The 16,632-nt window shown below is 49.8% G+C and overlaps 1 long non-coding RNA gene across 1 annotated transcript; it reads right to left on the bottom strand.

The window, feature by feature from the left end:
* Positions 1 to 1,648: 1,648 nt before the first annotated feature.
* On the bottom strand, positions 1,649 to 15,895 carry LOC309584248. The gene is made up of 4 exons (XR_014227211.1): positions 15,785 to 15,895; positions 15,216 to 15,323; positions 14,287 to 14,858; positions 1,649 to 2,269 (listed from the first exon to the last, which is right to left on the bottom strand). It is a non-coding gene; the product is annotated as an uncharacterized lncRNA (long non-coding RNA).
* Between the last annotated feature and the right edge of the window lie 737 nt (positions 15,896 to 16,632).

Genomic DNA, 16,632 nt, shown 5'->3' with positions numbered 1-16,632 from the left:
TCTGGCCAGGCTGTTTCGGCTTCTACCCAAACCCTCTCTCCTATGCCCTCTTCCCCGGTTGTTCTCCCAAAAAGCAGTTCCCAGTTTTATTGCCCTGAAAATGATGGCGAAGGCTTTTCTTCGTCCACCGGTTTGTCCCCTTTCCCTGCTGTTCCTGCACTCCCCCAAAATCCTCTTGCCGCCCCTCCTCCTCGCCCTGTCCTGGCCCCGCCCCCTCCAAACATGAGGACTGTGAGCTCCTCCTTTGCGTCGGGTCCCGCCCCCTGCATCGGGAGTCCCCGCCCTTCCCGTGGCCACTCCTCTTTGTCCTCAGCCCCCACCTACTGGGAGGAGCCTTCTGGTTCCCGCGCCTCGTCTGCCGGTTCCCACGCTGTGGAAACCGGAACCGACGCCATCTTGAACCCGGAACCAGGAGCCTCCTCCGGTCCCTTCGCCGCTCCGGTTACTTATAACCGAGCTGGCGGCAACCCCATCTGGAAACCCTTGGACCCTGCTGGGCTCAAAGAACTTTGTAAAGCCCAGAAGGAGTTTGGGAGGGAGAGTCCATATTTCCGGAATCTCCTGCGGGCCACCCTCACTAATACAGTGTTGGTCCCAGCAGACCTCCAAAGCATTTTTTCCTGCTTGCTTTCTCCAGCCGAATTTGAGTTGTGGGATGATGGGTGGAGAAAGCAACTAAGAGAGGTCCTCCCAATCCTGTTGCAAGACCCTAATAACGCAGGGGTTTCCATGGACCACCTTACCGGTGAGGGGTTGCTTGCCAAGCCACAAGACCAGGCCCGAAACACCCCAGAGCTGGTCTTAAATGCTGTAAAACATGCAGTGGAGCAAGCATTTTTAATGATGCCCCCTAAATCGGCGCCTCTACTAAATTTTACTGAAATTCAGCAACTCCCAAATGAACCATTTATTGACTTAATTGACAAATTAAAATTAGTGGTGGAGAAGCAAGTGGAAGATACAAGAATTAGAGAAAGCATAATCACTCAAATAGCAAAAACTAATGCAAATGAACCTTGTAAGAGAGTGATTATGACCCTTCCACTTGATCCTCCACCAACATTAAAGCAGATGATTCGGCACTGCACAACCTTAGTTCCAATTGGCCAACCAAATTTAAAAATGAGGGGGAATGTGGTAGGAGCTGCGGGTGCTGCTGAGGCAACGGCACCTCAGGACAAGAGGATGACAAACAGAACCTGGACTTGTCACAGATGTGGCAAGCCAGGACATGTGGCCCGGAACTGTAGAGCTCCAGCCCCGATTAATCAAAGTTCCCGAGCTGTTTCCCCAGGGCAAGTAGCATCGCCCACTCCCATGGAGGTACGGCCAGGAAACTGAGGACCCAGCGCGGATCTGCAGCCCCGTGTGATCACATAAATAAAGAAGCCGCAACCAGAAAGACTGTGACTGCAGCCACTGCAACCACGATGGACTCTATCACACCTCAACGAGTCCTCGTGAGCTGCAAAGGACTGAAAGACTGCTGCTTGTTTGTTATAGGAGACACCATGCGTACACCACCAGAGATCTCAATAACACCAGAGATCGTCCAAGTAGGATCACAAGGACTCTTTACAATTAACATCCAATGTATTCACCCACCTTTCTTTCTTGCAGCTGGCCAGGTTCTTGCCCAGGCCATCCTCATGCCCAGAAGTTCACCAGATAACTACAACCCATCTGTCTTCTGGGCTGAGATGGTAGGGGAGGACAAGGCGATGCTAAGCGGCAAGATTTCATGCCATGGCTCGGACATCAGCCTAGCAAGGATGATGGACACGGGGGCAGATGTGATGGTCATCGCCTCCAACAACTGGCCGTCACATTGGGGGTTGCAACTGGCGGAAGGTATTGTTACGGGTGTGGGAGGATCTGTGGCTGCCCAGAGAAGCAGGATGCTTGTCCAGATTGAGGGTCCAGAGGGGCGGATTACAACAGTCCGTCCATTTGTTACTGACTCTGGGTTTACATTGTGGGGCAGGGATCTCATGTCTCAGTGGGGAGCCTAGGTTGAGATCCCATCTCAACCCTGGGATTTTTAGTAGGGGTCACTGTGGAGCGCCCCACCCAGAAATTGAATTGGCTCACCAATAAAAGGGTCTGGGTGGATCAGTGGCCTTTAAAAGGACACCAATTGAGAGCGCTCACTGCACTCGTGGAGGAGCAGCTGGGGAAGGGGAACATTGAGCCTTCCAACAGCGCTTGGAACTCCCCGGTCTTTGTGATCCGGAAGCCAGGGACAGACAAGTGGAGACTCCTTCACGACCTGCGGAAAATTAACGATGTCATTGAGGACATGGGACCCCTGCAGCCCGGAATGCCATCACCCTCTATGCTCCCTAGGCAGTGGAAGCTAGCAGTCATAGACATCAAGGACTGCTTCTTCCAGATCCCCCTGCATCCGGACGATGCACCCTGGTTTGCCTTCTCGGTGCCTTCCCTCAACCGAGAGGCTCCCATGCAGCGCTACCACTGGTGAGTTCTGCCGCAAGGCATGAAAAACTCGCCCACCATCTGCCAGTGGTATGTCGCTCGCACTCTGTCCCCTGTCCAGAAAAAGGCAGTTAGAGCTGTGATCCTACACTACATGGACGATGTTTTGGTGTGTACGCCCACGCAGCAGTACCTGGACTGGACTCTGGGGGAGGTAATCAGGGCTTTAGAGGCTGATGGATTCGAAATCCATCCCAAAAAGGTCCAGAAGACCTCACCTTTTAAATATCTAGGACTCAAAATTGAGGAGCAGACAGTGGTGCCCCAACCATTAAAGATCAATGATAACCCCAAGACTCTGCAGGAACTCCATCAATTCTGCAGATCCATCAACTGGGTGAGGCAGCTCCTGGGACTGACGACTGAGGACCTTGCCCCTCTGTTCAACCTGCTTTGTGGGAACGAGGATCTCAAATCCCCGAGGCAGTTGACAGAAGAGGCAAGAAACTCCCTCATCAAAGTCCAGGAGGCACTGTCATCTCGCCAAGCCCATCGTTATGCCCCAGGTCTGCCCTTTCAATTTATAGTGTTGGGGAAAATGCCATACCTCCATGGGCTGGTTTTCCAGTGGGACAAGGTGCTGAGGGATCCCCTTCTGATTATTGAGTGGGTTTTCCTCTCGCACCAGCCATCCAAAAGTATTACCACGCCACAGGAGCTCATGGCTCAGTTGGTGATAAAGGCTAGGTCTCGCCTCCGTACCCTTGTGGGGTGTGATTTCACATATGTTTACCTGCCACTAACAACCAATGCACTGGACCATCTCCTTCAAAACAACAATCATCTCCAATTTGCCTTTGATAGTTATTCGGGACAAATATCGGCTCACAACCCAAAACACAAATTGTTCAATTCGGCCTTTAAATTAATTCCAAAAGAAATTCAGAGTCGTGAACCCCTCAATGCCCTGACGATCTTTATGGATGGTTCTGGGGCATCTCACAAGTCTGTCATCGTTTGGAGGAATCCTTGCACTCAGAAGTGGGAGTCTGATGTGCAGGTGGTCGAAGGATCACTGTAGGTTGCAGAGCTTGCCACAGTGGTCAGAGCATTTGAGCGGTTCAACGAACCTTTTAATTTGGTAACAGATTCCGCATATGTAGCAGGAGTGGTGTCCAGAGCAGAAAGAGCATCACTCAGAGAGGTGGCAAATCCAAAAATCTATAAATTGCTTTCAAAGCTAATCCAAATTGCCTCCCACCGAAAGCAACCCTTTTACGTAATGCATGTGAGGTCACACACTGACCTGCCAGGATTTATTGCCGAAGGGAACAGGAGAGCAGATGCCCTAGCTATGCCCGTTGAGCTAGCGAATCTGCCTTAGAGATTCCAGCAAGCCCAGCTGAGCCATGCAATGTTCCATCAAAATGCTCCAGCTCTCGTCCGGATGTTCCACCTCACTAGAGACCAGGCGAAAGCCATTGTGGAGACATGCCCCAACTGCCAAAAACATCAGCTTCCATCACTAGGTCAGGGGGTTAACCCCCGAGGCCTAGGCAGTTGTGAGGTATGGCAAACAGATGTCACCCACTTCCCCCAATTTGGCTGCCGGAAATATATTCACGTTTCCGTGGATACTTTTTCTGGTGCAACCTTTGCCTCAGCCCACCGTGGAGAGAGGGCCAAAGATGTCATCAACCACCTAGTCCAGGCCTTCGCTGTGTTGGGGACACCAAATAAATTAAAAACTGACAATGGCCCTGCGTACACCTCTGCAGAGTTAAACAGATTCATGAGGGAGTGGGGTGTGAATCACATCACTGGCATCCCTCACTCACCCACAGGCCAAGCCATCGTGGAGAGGAAAGATCAGACACTAAAAAGACTGCTTGAACAACAAAAGGGTGGCAGTGAGATCGCTGCCCCCACCATAAGACTGTCCAAAGCGTTGTTCACTTTGAACTTTTTAAACTGTTCCTATGAGGAACCTGATCCTCCCATCATGAGACACTTCACAAACTCTGCCAAACATAAACTGACTGAGAGCCCTGAGGTTCTAATAAAGGACCCTGACACTTTACAGATATGTGGCCCATACCCCCTAGTCACCCAGGGTAGAGGCTACAGGTGTGTTTCAACCCCAGAAGGACCTAAATGACCTGGAAATGACCTAAATCCCTGGAAAGTGGATCAAACCTTTCTTAACAAAGACATCAAAACCAAAGCAGCCTGAAAACACAGTAGCAACTGCCTGGAAAAGGAGGAGAAACAAGACCTCCTGAATAAACAAGAAATTCTCCTCCCAGGCTGCAAAGACAAACATTCCCTTTCCCACCTTCTCTATTGTGTTTCCCTCCCCTAAGTGGCCCTTTGTTCTGAAAGAGGGGGAGTCCAAGGGAGCCATTGTTATTTAAGTTAATTGTATTTGTATTAATTTTATTTACGTTACACTGTCCCTAAAGTTATCTCCCATAACTGCGTGATGACATCCTACATGCTGCTGTCCCACCTGCTGCTGCAGCTCCTCCTGTACACTGGGAGCTCCAGTAGCCAGATCCCTTCAGTTATCAAGGACATTGTATGGGGTTTCCTTATGGAGTTGTTAATTTTATTAGCCCTTCCCATGTTTAAGTGTTTGGTTTTGAAATCCCTTAAGCCTTTCCCCTCATTTCAATGTAATAAAGAAGGGGGAGATGTTGGGGTGGGTCAGCCTGCTCTCGGGCTGAAACCATCAAATGTCAGTCACCAGAAGAGATCACTGAGGTCTAGGTTACCTCCCCCTGGGTGGCTCCCAATCCTAAATTACCTCCCCCTGTTCCAGAAAGTTCTCCCTTTTTTAGTTATTAATTGGTTCCCTGTTATGACTCCTGCCTCCCTGTTTTCCCCATTTGTTCTGAAAAACTGTATCCTCCCCTCTACTTGTACCCCATTGGTTGTTTTCCCTTTCCCTGCCTTACTCCACCCCGCCATAAAGGGGACTAGCCTGCGTCTCCTCGGGGCTTTTGCTGGTCCCTGGTCCCTCCTGCAAATAAACCTGTTGGAACTCACACCAGAAGCCCCTCCCACCTTCTTTGCCTCCGGGCAAACACCAGCCTGATCATCGGCTGCCCGACGTGTTTCCTCTGAGGAGGAGCCAGCGCACGCACCCATCTCACGCCGATTCCACTGAGCCGTCCAGCGAGGACGCTGTGGAGGCCAACGCTGCGTCCCCTCTGCCCGAGGGCACGCCGGGGCTTGTGGTGACAAGCCCCCAGTTGCGTTCGTACCACAGTATCTCCTGCCACTTCCCACAGTGCAAAGGAAATGTGGAAGTAGTCCCAAAGGGTGACTGGATCTGTGAAGTATGCCAGAAGGCCTTCTCTACCAAGATTGGCTTGGGACAGCACAAGAGGCTGGCGCATCCTCTTATAAGGAACCTGGAAGGAATTGCTGCCCCCCATCCAAAGGAAACATCGGTTAGAGGAGCCCACCAAAAGGTATGGACTGAGGAGGAAGAGGCTCTTCTGAGACAATTACTGATAAAGTATGATGGTAACATCAATAACTTAACTGCAGAGCATATTCCATCTAAAATGGCCAAGCAGGTATGTGATAAAAGATGTCTTCTAAAAGTTCCCTCTAAAGCTGTTCAACCTGATATAGATGGCTAATGGTCCTAATGTGGGGAGAGGAGAACATCCCCCATCTCCCAAATTGCTGATAGAGGGACTGCTATGGCTCCATTATTCATGGGCCTTGAATCCTTCCCTTCACAGAAGGAAGCAGATAACACCACTTGTAAAGCCCTGATTATTGAGAAAGAAGTGGAAAAGAATATCAAAGAGATGAGGAGGAACTCTGCTCCGGGGCCACACGGGATTACGTTGGGCCGTCTTGTCAAAATTCATCCCAGGTATTCCCTATTGATGGAGATCTTCAATTTATGGCTCGTAACCAGAACTCTTCCTGCTGCCCTGAATGAATGCTGGTCAATCTTGACCCCCAAGTCTATCGATATGGATAGGCTTAATGACATCAATAACTGGAGGCCTACCACCATTGCTTCTATGGTGTTTAGGTTATTCTCCAGGACTTTAACAGCAAGATTGACCAAAGCATGTCCCATAAACCCCAGACAAAGGGGATTTATACATGCAGCAGGATGTTCTGAGAATCTGAAGTTGTTACAACTTACTGTCAAACATGCAAAAAAGGAGCACAAAGAGTTTGGGATTGTTTTCGTGGACATTGTGAAAGCTTTTGACACCGTATATCATCAGCATATTATCATGAGTCTGATGCAGAGAGGGGTTGACCCCCACGTTAAACATCTTGTTGGCAAAATTTTACGGACATCGACACCAAAAAGGAAAAGACAAATCCTTTTAAGTGTCAAACAGGGCGATCCAATGTCACCCTTATTATTCAACCTGGTGCTTGGCCCTCTATTATGTAAATTGGAGAATCTTGGTGAAGGCAACTGTCAAGGAAGTTTCAAAGATACCCCCATGGCCTTCGCTGATAATTTAGTGTTATTGAATGACTCCTGGGAAGGTATGTGTACGAACATCAAGATCCTAGAGACCTTTTGCCATCTAACTGGTCTCAAGACACAGGGGGAGAAGTGTCATGGCTTTTACACCAAGCCAACTAAAGACTCTCCTTATACCATCAATGACTGTCCAGTATGGATGATAAATAGCATCCCCCTTAATATGATTGACCTTGGCCACTCTGAGAAATATCTTGGTTTACAGATTGATCCCTGGACTGGTATAGCAGATACAGGTTTATCCAAAACACCAGAAATTAGCTCTGTCGGATTGCTGACACACCACTAAAGCCTCTTCAGAAAATCAAGATACTGAAAACTTACTAGTATCCAGAGATTGGTACACCTTGCCCACCACACCAAAGTAAAAGTTGGGCTCCTGGAATCCCCTGACTTGTTAATTCAATCTTTTGTCAAGGAATACCTTCATCTTGCACCAAACATCTGTGATGCTATCTTGTACTCGGATTGTAAAGATGGTGGTCTGGGTTTCTTCAAGTTGGTGGCGCTTCTTCCAAGTATACAAGCACGGAGATTGCATAGACATAAAGAGCTAAAGAGAATATCCCACCAATTTGGAAGCCTATTCCATTACCAGAAGGTATCCCTGCTGAGGGTGAAGATGCATCTGAACGGGAGGTTGCCGTTCCAAAGAACCACTGCCCAAGACCTTGTAACTGACAGAAACATGAATACAGTAAGTGGAAGCAACTGTTATTCCAAGGCCACGGTATTGAGAACTTTGAAAATGGTAATATCAGTAATTGGTGGATAGCAAGGTAGAGAGGAATACCTCACAGAAAATTGATAACTGCGCTACAACTGAGAGCCAATGCCTTCCCCATTTGAGGGTTCCTGGCCAGGGGTAGGCAAAATGAATGTGTGAAAACCTGTAGACATTGTGGCACTGGTAATGAAACACCAGCCCATATTATTGGGAATTGTCCAATACCTCAAGAGGTCAGGATTAAAAGACACAATTCCATCTGTGAGATGCTTAGCTGCGAGGCTAAAAAGAAGAATTGGACTGTATTCCACGAGCAGCGTATCAGAGATGAGAACAACGAGTTATACAAGCCAGATCTGATCTTTTTTAAAGGAGAGGCATTCGTGCTGGACATGATGGTCAAATACCAGCACTCCAACTCATCCTTGAAAGATGCTGCCAGTGAGAAGGTCAAGAAATATTAGCAACTTCACAGACAAGTTCAAGATCTTAAAAATGCAGCAGACATTGAATTCATGGGCTTTCCTGTAGGAGCGCAAGGAAAGTGGTACGAGAAAAACTCTGAGTTGCTACTGGCCCTAGGTTTCTCTAAGAAGAGGCAAGAGAAGACTGCCTGGGCCCTGGCATCCACAGCGCTCCTCTCTTCCACTGACATCGTTCATATGTTTGCGAGCAAAGCTCAATCGTTTCTGTTGATGGAACATGGAACATAAATACGGCTGAATGGCATTGCTGGACAGTGCGTAGGACACATGAGAACAATACAATTCTGCCAATTGTCCTGTGTCGCCCACTGCCCGTATTTGGGATAAATTTAACGATCTGGACCAGGTGGATGGGCCACCTATACTTAACCCAGAAAAGAAACGTATAATCATATATGTGAAAGGAATGGGAGGGATTTATCTCTACAAACAAACTGTGGGTCTGCTGGTGGATAAAGCCAGATACCGAGAGATGAAAGAAGCAGTGGGAGGAACCATAAATTCCATAGGAATTCCACTGATTGACACAAACTGTTACTCACCCAAGGCTGTGCTAAATCCCTGGATTTAGAGAAAAAGAACAGAGACACAAGGAAAAGAAAAGGGGGGGTATACATTAGAATGGGGTCTGTATTAGGTGATTCGGGAAGTCTGTACCTCTCAAGTACCTCAGCCAATGGGGAAAGAGAGAGGGAAATGTGGCTGGAAAATTAGGATAAAAAGGAGGCTGCATCCTCTATCAGTCTGAGAGACCCATGGGAAATGCCCATGACCTCTCTCTTTATTCAAATAAAGTAACAGGACTCCTCTATCTCCTTTTTGGACATAAACCTCTGGTGTTTGTGGATTAATTTTCCTGACATATGTTTAGTAAGAAACCACGAAGATGTTCCTGGAGTAAGATCAAATGGAACAAGCGTATAAGAAACTGTGGACTCAAGATGGAGGAGACAAAGAAAAGATACTTGTCAGTTTGGGAGACCAAAACGGTGACTGAACCAATTGGCTCATATAGTGCAGACATAACTTTGGAGTGGGAAGCACCGTCTTTAAAAAGCCAATTTCCTAAACCATGCAACTGGCAAAAAAATTGAATTCAATAAATGGACTAAGTTATTGTCCCAGGACTGCGGAATCACAAATTTTGAAGGAGATAAAATTAGCAATAATTGGCTGCAAAATAATAGACGCATACCTCACAGGAAGCCCCTTTCAGCATTACAGCTGAGAGAGAATGTCTACCCCACGAGAGAATTTTTAGCCAGGGGTAGACAGGACCAATACCTCAAGGCAAGCAGACACTGCAAGGCGGACAATGAAACTTGCACCCACATCATTGGCAACTGCCCAGTTACACAGGATGCTAGGATTAAGAGGCACAGTTACATCGGCGAGGTGCTGTCTGAAGAGGCGAAGAAGAAGGACGGGGTAGTGTTTCAGGAACCGCATATAAGCGATAACAACAAAGAGTTATATAAACCTAATCTGGTACTGGCAAAGGTCGCCCAGGCATTTGTCGTGGATGTGACAGTGCAGTAGGAATCAGCCAAAACATCGCCGGAAGAAGCCACTCCTGAGCAAGTGAACAAGTACAAACACCTGGAGAAAGAGGTATGAGAACTTACCAATGCAAAGGACGTTGTGTATGAGGGCGTAGTTACAAACTGGGCATCGCTACAGAGGTCGCACCTCCTTGTGGTCCCACTGAAAACGCTGCGAAGGGTAATGAACCTGACCTCTGCCCCAGCAAGTTATTGTTGGAATCATCAGCCAACAATAGCCCCAAAATCAGTGAAACAAATTTAAGGTAAGAGCTGTGGAGCTTTTTACCCAAAACCTAGCCCACGGGTTTGTGCTGGCCAAAGATCAGCAAGTGGTTGGGGGTCCACCACCAATCTAATACTTCCTCTCCTTAATTTGCTACAAACTAAAATTCCGGATCCGTAAAATGGGGCCATCGATACGCTTATTCCAGGTATTGACCAGCACCCCGACCAGCCCTTCTGACTGGGTAGACTGGGGCCTAGCAATTTAAAACTAGACCCCTTGTCTAACACTGAAGGAGACCTGTTGTCTGCAAATTTACCATCTGCCCCCCAAGATTTGGTGGAAAATGAAAATGAACTGGTGGTGTTGGAGTTTTGTAACTAGGGAGTGTCTGAAACGAATGAATGTGTTCATTTTTCCACAAGTTGGGAGGGTTTGAACAGGCTGCCAGAGGTGTACAAACGTCTTACACCTCATCTGAGTGCGAGAGAAGACAGCTGTCTCCTGAAGACCAGCAAGTTGTTTGTACTTAACAATGGGGAAAAAAGCAGCGAGGAAAAGACAGAAAGCACATCAGAAACATCACCTCCCGAGCCAGAGAACAACACGCCAGCAAAATCCCCACCCGTCCCAGGGAACAGCGTGAATCGGACACCGGAGGACATTCCAACAGTGATGATTCCCGACAAAAATCCACCATGTCCATGCGTGGAACCCGGGTGGACCATGTGTTGGGCTTAATTAAACACCTGAAAGGAGCCCACAGGAAAAGGAGGATTCGGTTTCAATGTGCTACATGAGGGAGGGAAAACAGTAACTATCAGTAACTACTGCTAGTCGTTTTCCTAAATGCAGGGCAACAGCTGAAACAGCTCCAGCAGGCCAGTGGATCTGTGAGGTTTGCAGCCGTGACTTCAAAACAGAAATTGGCCTGGGACAACACAAAAGATTGGCACACCCGATTGTCAGAAATCAGGAAAGGATTGTTGCTTCCCACCCGAATGAGACCTCTGCCCGAGGAGCTCACAAAAGGTGTTGAACCAAGGAGGAAGAACATCTGCTGCTAAGGTTAGAGGCTCAGTTTTGGCAAAACAAGAACATCAATAAACTCTTAGCCAAACACATTCCATCCAAGACAGCAAAGCAAATCAGTGACAAAAGGAGATTGCTGCCCCAGGAACCAGCTGTGGGCATGGGAACAGAACCTGGGATGAGTCATCACCCAGATAATGAGGAGGAACAGCTGGGGAACATCAACCAGCAGAGGGAGGGGCAGCTGCAGGCCCATTAGCAGAGAACTCTGGGTGAATGGCTTTCAGCTGGGAAACTCAACACCTTCCCACAGGCATTCCAGCAGTTACTTCATGGCCACGAGATGACATCACTGGTCAATGAGTCAGGGCAGGACTGCTTCGGGATGCCTCCATATGATAAGCCAGAGAAGAACATCAACCCAAGATAAGAACAAAAGGAAGACCCAGGAAAGAAACTCAAGAAGATCTGTCAGGGAGCAATCAAGAGAGGTAATTACCTGCACTTCCAGCGCCTGTTCCATCTAGATAGGGGGAAATTAGCCAAGATTACTCTGGATGATGTTGAATGTTTGTCCTGTGACATGCCACCCCAAGAAATTTATTCAGCATTTAAAGCCAGATGGGAAACACCTGGCAAGTTCAAGAGCCTTGGGAACTTCCAAATTAAAGCTGACAACAGCGCTTTCAGGGACTTTATTATGGCTAAAGAAATTGAGAAGAATGTGCAGGAAATTAGCAAAAATTCGGCTCCTGGTCCAGATGGGATTACCCTAAGGGACCTCAAGGAGATGTACCCCAAGTTCTCCCAGACCATGGAGATAGTCAACCTTTGGTTAACATCAGATAAAAATCCCAGACATGGTGAGGGGATGCAGGACTGTGTTAATACCAAAGTCAGCCAAACCGGATTGTTTAAAGGACACTGATAACTGGAGACCCATCACAATCGATTCCATCTCGTTAAGACTGTTCTCCAGAATAATGAGAGCAAGGTTGACTAAGGCATGCTCCCTCAACCCAAGGCAAAGTGGCTTTATAAGAGCAGCGGAATCCTCTGAAAACTGGAAACTCCTACGAACAATAATTCCATCTGCCAAAAGAGAATACAGACCGCTGGGTGTCGTATTCATGGGCATTGCTAAGGCTTTTGACACCGTGAGCCACCAGCACATTCTACATGGTCTGCAGCACAGGGAAGCGGACCCCCATGTCACCAGACTGGTGAGCAATATGTATGAGAACATCCATACCTATCATCACATTAAAACCTGTTCAGAAAATGGACATTCCAAACAAATAGACACCATCCCTACACTAATATACTTGGCAGACCACAAGGATGCAAAGCAGGGCTCCTTGAATCCCCTGACCTACAAATTCAATCGACTGTCAAGGAATGGCTACACTTCACACCATGCACACATGATGCCGTCCTGTACTCCAGCATGAAGGATGGAGGTTTGGGTATCACCAAACTGATGGGCCTCAATCCAAGTATACGGGCCCAAAGATTACGTCGACTTGCCCAATTGTCGGATGATGCCTTAAGATTGTTCCTGAAAGAAGAATGCTCCGATCAAATCTACAGGAAATTATGGATAACAGCTGGAGGAGATAAAGAAAAGATCCTGTCCATATGGGAGCCTAAACCTAAGACGGAACTGCTGGATGGTGCAGGTGATGACACAACATCAGAATGGGAAGTAGCTACTCCGAAAACTCAGTATCTGCGACCATGTAACCGGAGGAAACAGGAATTTACTAAAGGGAAACAGCTGGTATCCCAGGGCCCTAGTGTTACAAACTTTGAGGAGGGTAACATCAGCAATTTCTGGATCTTTAGATACAGAGGCATACCTGACAGAAAAGTAATAACAGCATTGCAGCTGAGAGCCAATTGTCTACACCACAAGAGAGTTCCTTCCTGGCAAGAGGAAGACAAGATCAGTGTGCCAAAAGCTGCAGGCACTGCAAGGCTGAAAATGAAACGTGCTCCCACATCATCAGAAACTGTGCAGTAACACAAAATGGCAGGATTAAAAGACACAACTACATCTGTGACATGTTGATCAACAAAGCTACAAAGGAGGATTGGACAGTGTTACAAGAGCCACATGTGAGGGATGACAACGGCAAAATGTACAAACCAGACCTGATCTTTGTAAGAGAAAAACAGGCATTGGTGATGGAGGTGACAATCAAATGTGAACGCACTGAAGCATCTTTACAGGAAGCTGCAACTGGAAAAGTGAGAAAATATCAACATCTTCATGAACACATTCAGGAACTCACCAATGCAGGAGATATCAAGTTTGGGGGCTTTCCCGCTGGAGAGTGGCGCAAGTGGTTCTATGGAACAAATGAGCTCCTAGAGGCCCTGGGTCTCTCCAAAACAAGGCGGGAGAAGACTGCCTGGGCCCTGGCCTCCAGAGCACTCCTCACCTCCGCTGATATTGTTCATATCTTTGCAAGCAAGACTGGCTCGGTTGCATAGAGTTGTTATTGCTTATGCTAATTAAAAAAAAAAAGTTAAATCCTGATGGTACATAAGGACAGTGGGAATGACACAATTCTTCCAAGGATGTAGCATTGTGTTTCACCCACTTTTGAGACAAAATTCTACTGATTTGGACCATGGTGGATGGGCCACTTATACTTAACCCAGAAAAGGAACATATATGAAAATAAATGCTCAGTAAATAGCCAAATGCCTCATCATCTAATTAGTGATGTGAATGAATGGATCAATGAGATTCCCACTGTCCCTACTTACTATCCAGAGAAACCACAGCCAAGGGAACAGGCTTGGCAGAAGCAACACGGAAAGAAGACCCTGTTGAGCTTGACTCTGCTCTGGCGCTCTGACGAGACATGAGAGGTGTGGAATAAGTGGGAGGCGTGGTGCACACTTGGCAGTGTTGGGTGACCCGCCCACTGGTGTCCCAGCCATCGGTGAAATACCACTACTCTGATTGTTCTGGTGAGCACACCTGGCCTCCTGGGTAGAGGAGGGAAGGCTCCCCATGCCGGCAGCAGTCAGACCGTGTCTGAGACCCCAGTGGGGAGACCTGGCCTTCCGTGACCACACTTGGCATGCTGGGGACACGGGGTACACCTGGTCCCCTGTTCCAGTGGGGAGATGTGGCATCTCATCCCAGTGGAGGGCACACCTGCTTCCTGTGACCAGACTTGGCCAGTGGGAGACAGGAGTGTTTCCCAGGCCTGGGTACCGCTGTGGTCCCTGCTGACTCAGTGCCTGAGCAGGTCCCAGTGAGCCCTAGCACATGTTCCTCCCCCCACCCTTACCTCCCTGAACCACCAGCCCATGGTGACATCAGAGTTGTCTCCAGCCTGCTCAAAAGTAGAGAGATCACAGACAGGCACCCACGCTGACATCTCAAGTCTCTCTGGGCTGCTAAAGAGAAGTGAGGTCACAGGGCCTCCATGGTGACATGCCAGGGCTCTTAAATCTTCCACAGACTTGAGAGGTCACGGACAGTCACAGTGGCTGCATGGTGAGAACACTACAGTCTCTAGGTGCTCAGGAGCCCATTTGGCACAGGCACTCACTGAGGTTCTGTGGTGACATCCCAGTGGTCTCTATGCTCCTAAAGAACACTGAGGTCACAGGCAATCCCAGGGGTTCCATGGCGACATCCCAGGAGTCTCCCATCTGCCAAACTGCACTGACTTCACACGCTGTCACAGGGTCTCAATGGCAACGTAACAGGTGTCTCCAGGCTGCTGAGCAGATGTGATGTCACAGGCTCTCACAGGGGTTCCACAGTGACATCCTAGGTGTCTCCATGCTGCTGAAAAGCTGTAATGTCACAGGCACTCACAGCGGCTCTACGGTGACATTCTGAGGGTGTCGAAGGCTGCAAAAGAGCCATGAGGTCACACGCTGTTACAGGGACTCCATAGGGACATCCCCCCAGGTGTCTCCAGGCTGCTAAAAAGGTTCTTCCTCACAGACACCCAGAAGTGTTCCATTGTGACATCCCAGTGCTCCTAAAGAACACTGAGGTCACAGGCAATGACAGCAGCTTTGTACTGACATCCCACGTGTCTCTAGGCTGCTAAAGAGCTCTGACGTCACCGGCAGTGACAACGGCTCCATGGGGACATGCCAGGTTTCTCTAAACTGCTGAAGAGCAGTCAGGTCAAAGGCCCTCCCAAGGCTTCCATCCTCACATTCCAAAGGGAGCCAGGTTTTTAAAGAGCCCTGAGCTCACCTGCACTCACACGGCTTCCATGGTGACATCGCAGGGCTCTCTGGGCCTTCTAAGGAGCCCTGACAGTGACAGACGCTCCACGGTCACATCCTAGAAGACTCTGGGCTGCTAAAGACAGGTCAGGAGCAGTCACAGGCACTCCATGGTGACATCCCAAGGCTCTTTAATCTCCCTCCTCTCTCTGTCACCGCCACCACCGCCACCACCCCTCTCCTGCGCCTCACCACTCCGCGCTGCTCCCGGGGAGAGAAGGAGGGAGTCTTTAGGAGCCGCCGGAGTTCCTGCCTCCCGCCCCGCCCCCGGACAGGCAGCAGCGTGAGCTCTCTAAGCCCGGGGCCCGGGTCTCTAAACCCGCCGTGCCCCTGCCCCGCCTCCCGCCTTCATTTCTGCATCGCTCCGTCGCCCCGCTGCGCTCCTGCTCGCCCCCGCCGCGGGATGAAGAAGAAGCGGGGGACCGTGGGAAAAACGCCGTAAAACCAAAAGACTCCAAGCGACCCAGCCAGAAATCTTTTCGCAAAGAGACGCCGCGCAGCCCCCCGCCACCACCCGCAGCCCGTGCCCAGCCTCACCCGTGCCCGGCTTCCCCTGCTCGCCCAACGCGCCCGCTGCCCCCGCGCAGCCTCCTCCTCTCCCGGCCGCCGCCGCCGCCAGCCGCGCCTGGGACCCCGGGCGGCGGCGGGAAAAGCCTTTCCCGTGCTGCTCCGCGCCACCGCCGAGCCTGAGCGGGGAGGGCGGGGCGGCCTGGGCCGCGCGCGGGCCCTGCGAGGCGGCGCGGGGAGCGAGGGGAAAACAGAAGGAAGGAAAGAAATGCAGAAGGAAAAGCGGCCTGGGCTGGTGCAAAAGGGAAACAACCAACTACCACGCTCCCCTCTAAGACCCCTCCCCATACCCGCACCTCCGCCTCCCGCGCCGAAAAATAAACCACCCCGCAACAGAAACACAAAATTACCTCCTCTCACCTCGCGGAACCAAAGCCGAAAGCCGGCCAAGGGCGCCCGGCCCTGCGCTCTCGCGGCGGGCGGGGGAACTCGCGCCGGGGCCGGTGGCTTGGGGCCGGGCTCGGCCGCCCCGACGCGATCCCCGCCGGCCGGGCTGTGTGTGGGGGCCGTGTGGGCTCTGGGGCAGCGGGGCCGTGGCGGCGCAGGCGGAGCGAAGGTGCTGATAGTGAGGCAAAACATTTGCAGAGAAGCTGCTAAAGTGCCCTGAAGGCCTCTGCCAGCCAGTCAATCCCTTTAGACTGTAAAAGTGCAGTCCTCTTTGCTAGGGTAGGTTCTTCTAAAATCTTCCTCCTTGGAGTATGTGGAGGTTCCTTCCTGGCAGTGACGCCCACCAAGGCTACTGCTGGAGGTGAAGAGAAAGAGAGCTGCCACGAGTGTTGGTGTGGGGAGTTACATCGAGCTCTACTTCATAACTGTTT

The sequence above is a fragment of the Coloeus monedula genome, assembly GCF_965178545.1.
Source record: "Coloeus monedula genome assembly, chromosome: 38".
Classification (NCBI taxonomy): Eukaryota; Metazoa; Chordata; class Aves; order Passeriformes; family Corvidae; genus Coloeus; species Coloeus monedula.
Note: the sequence above shows the minus strand (reverse complement) of the source record. Positions and strands in the feature narration are given on the sequence as shown.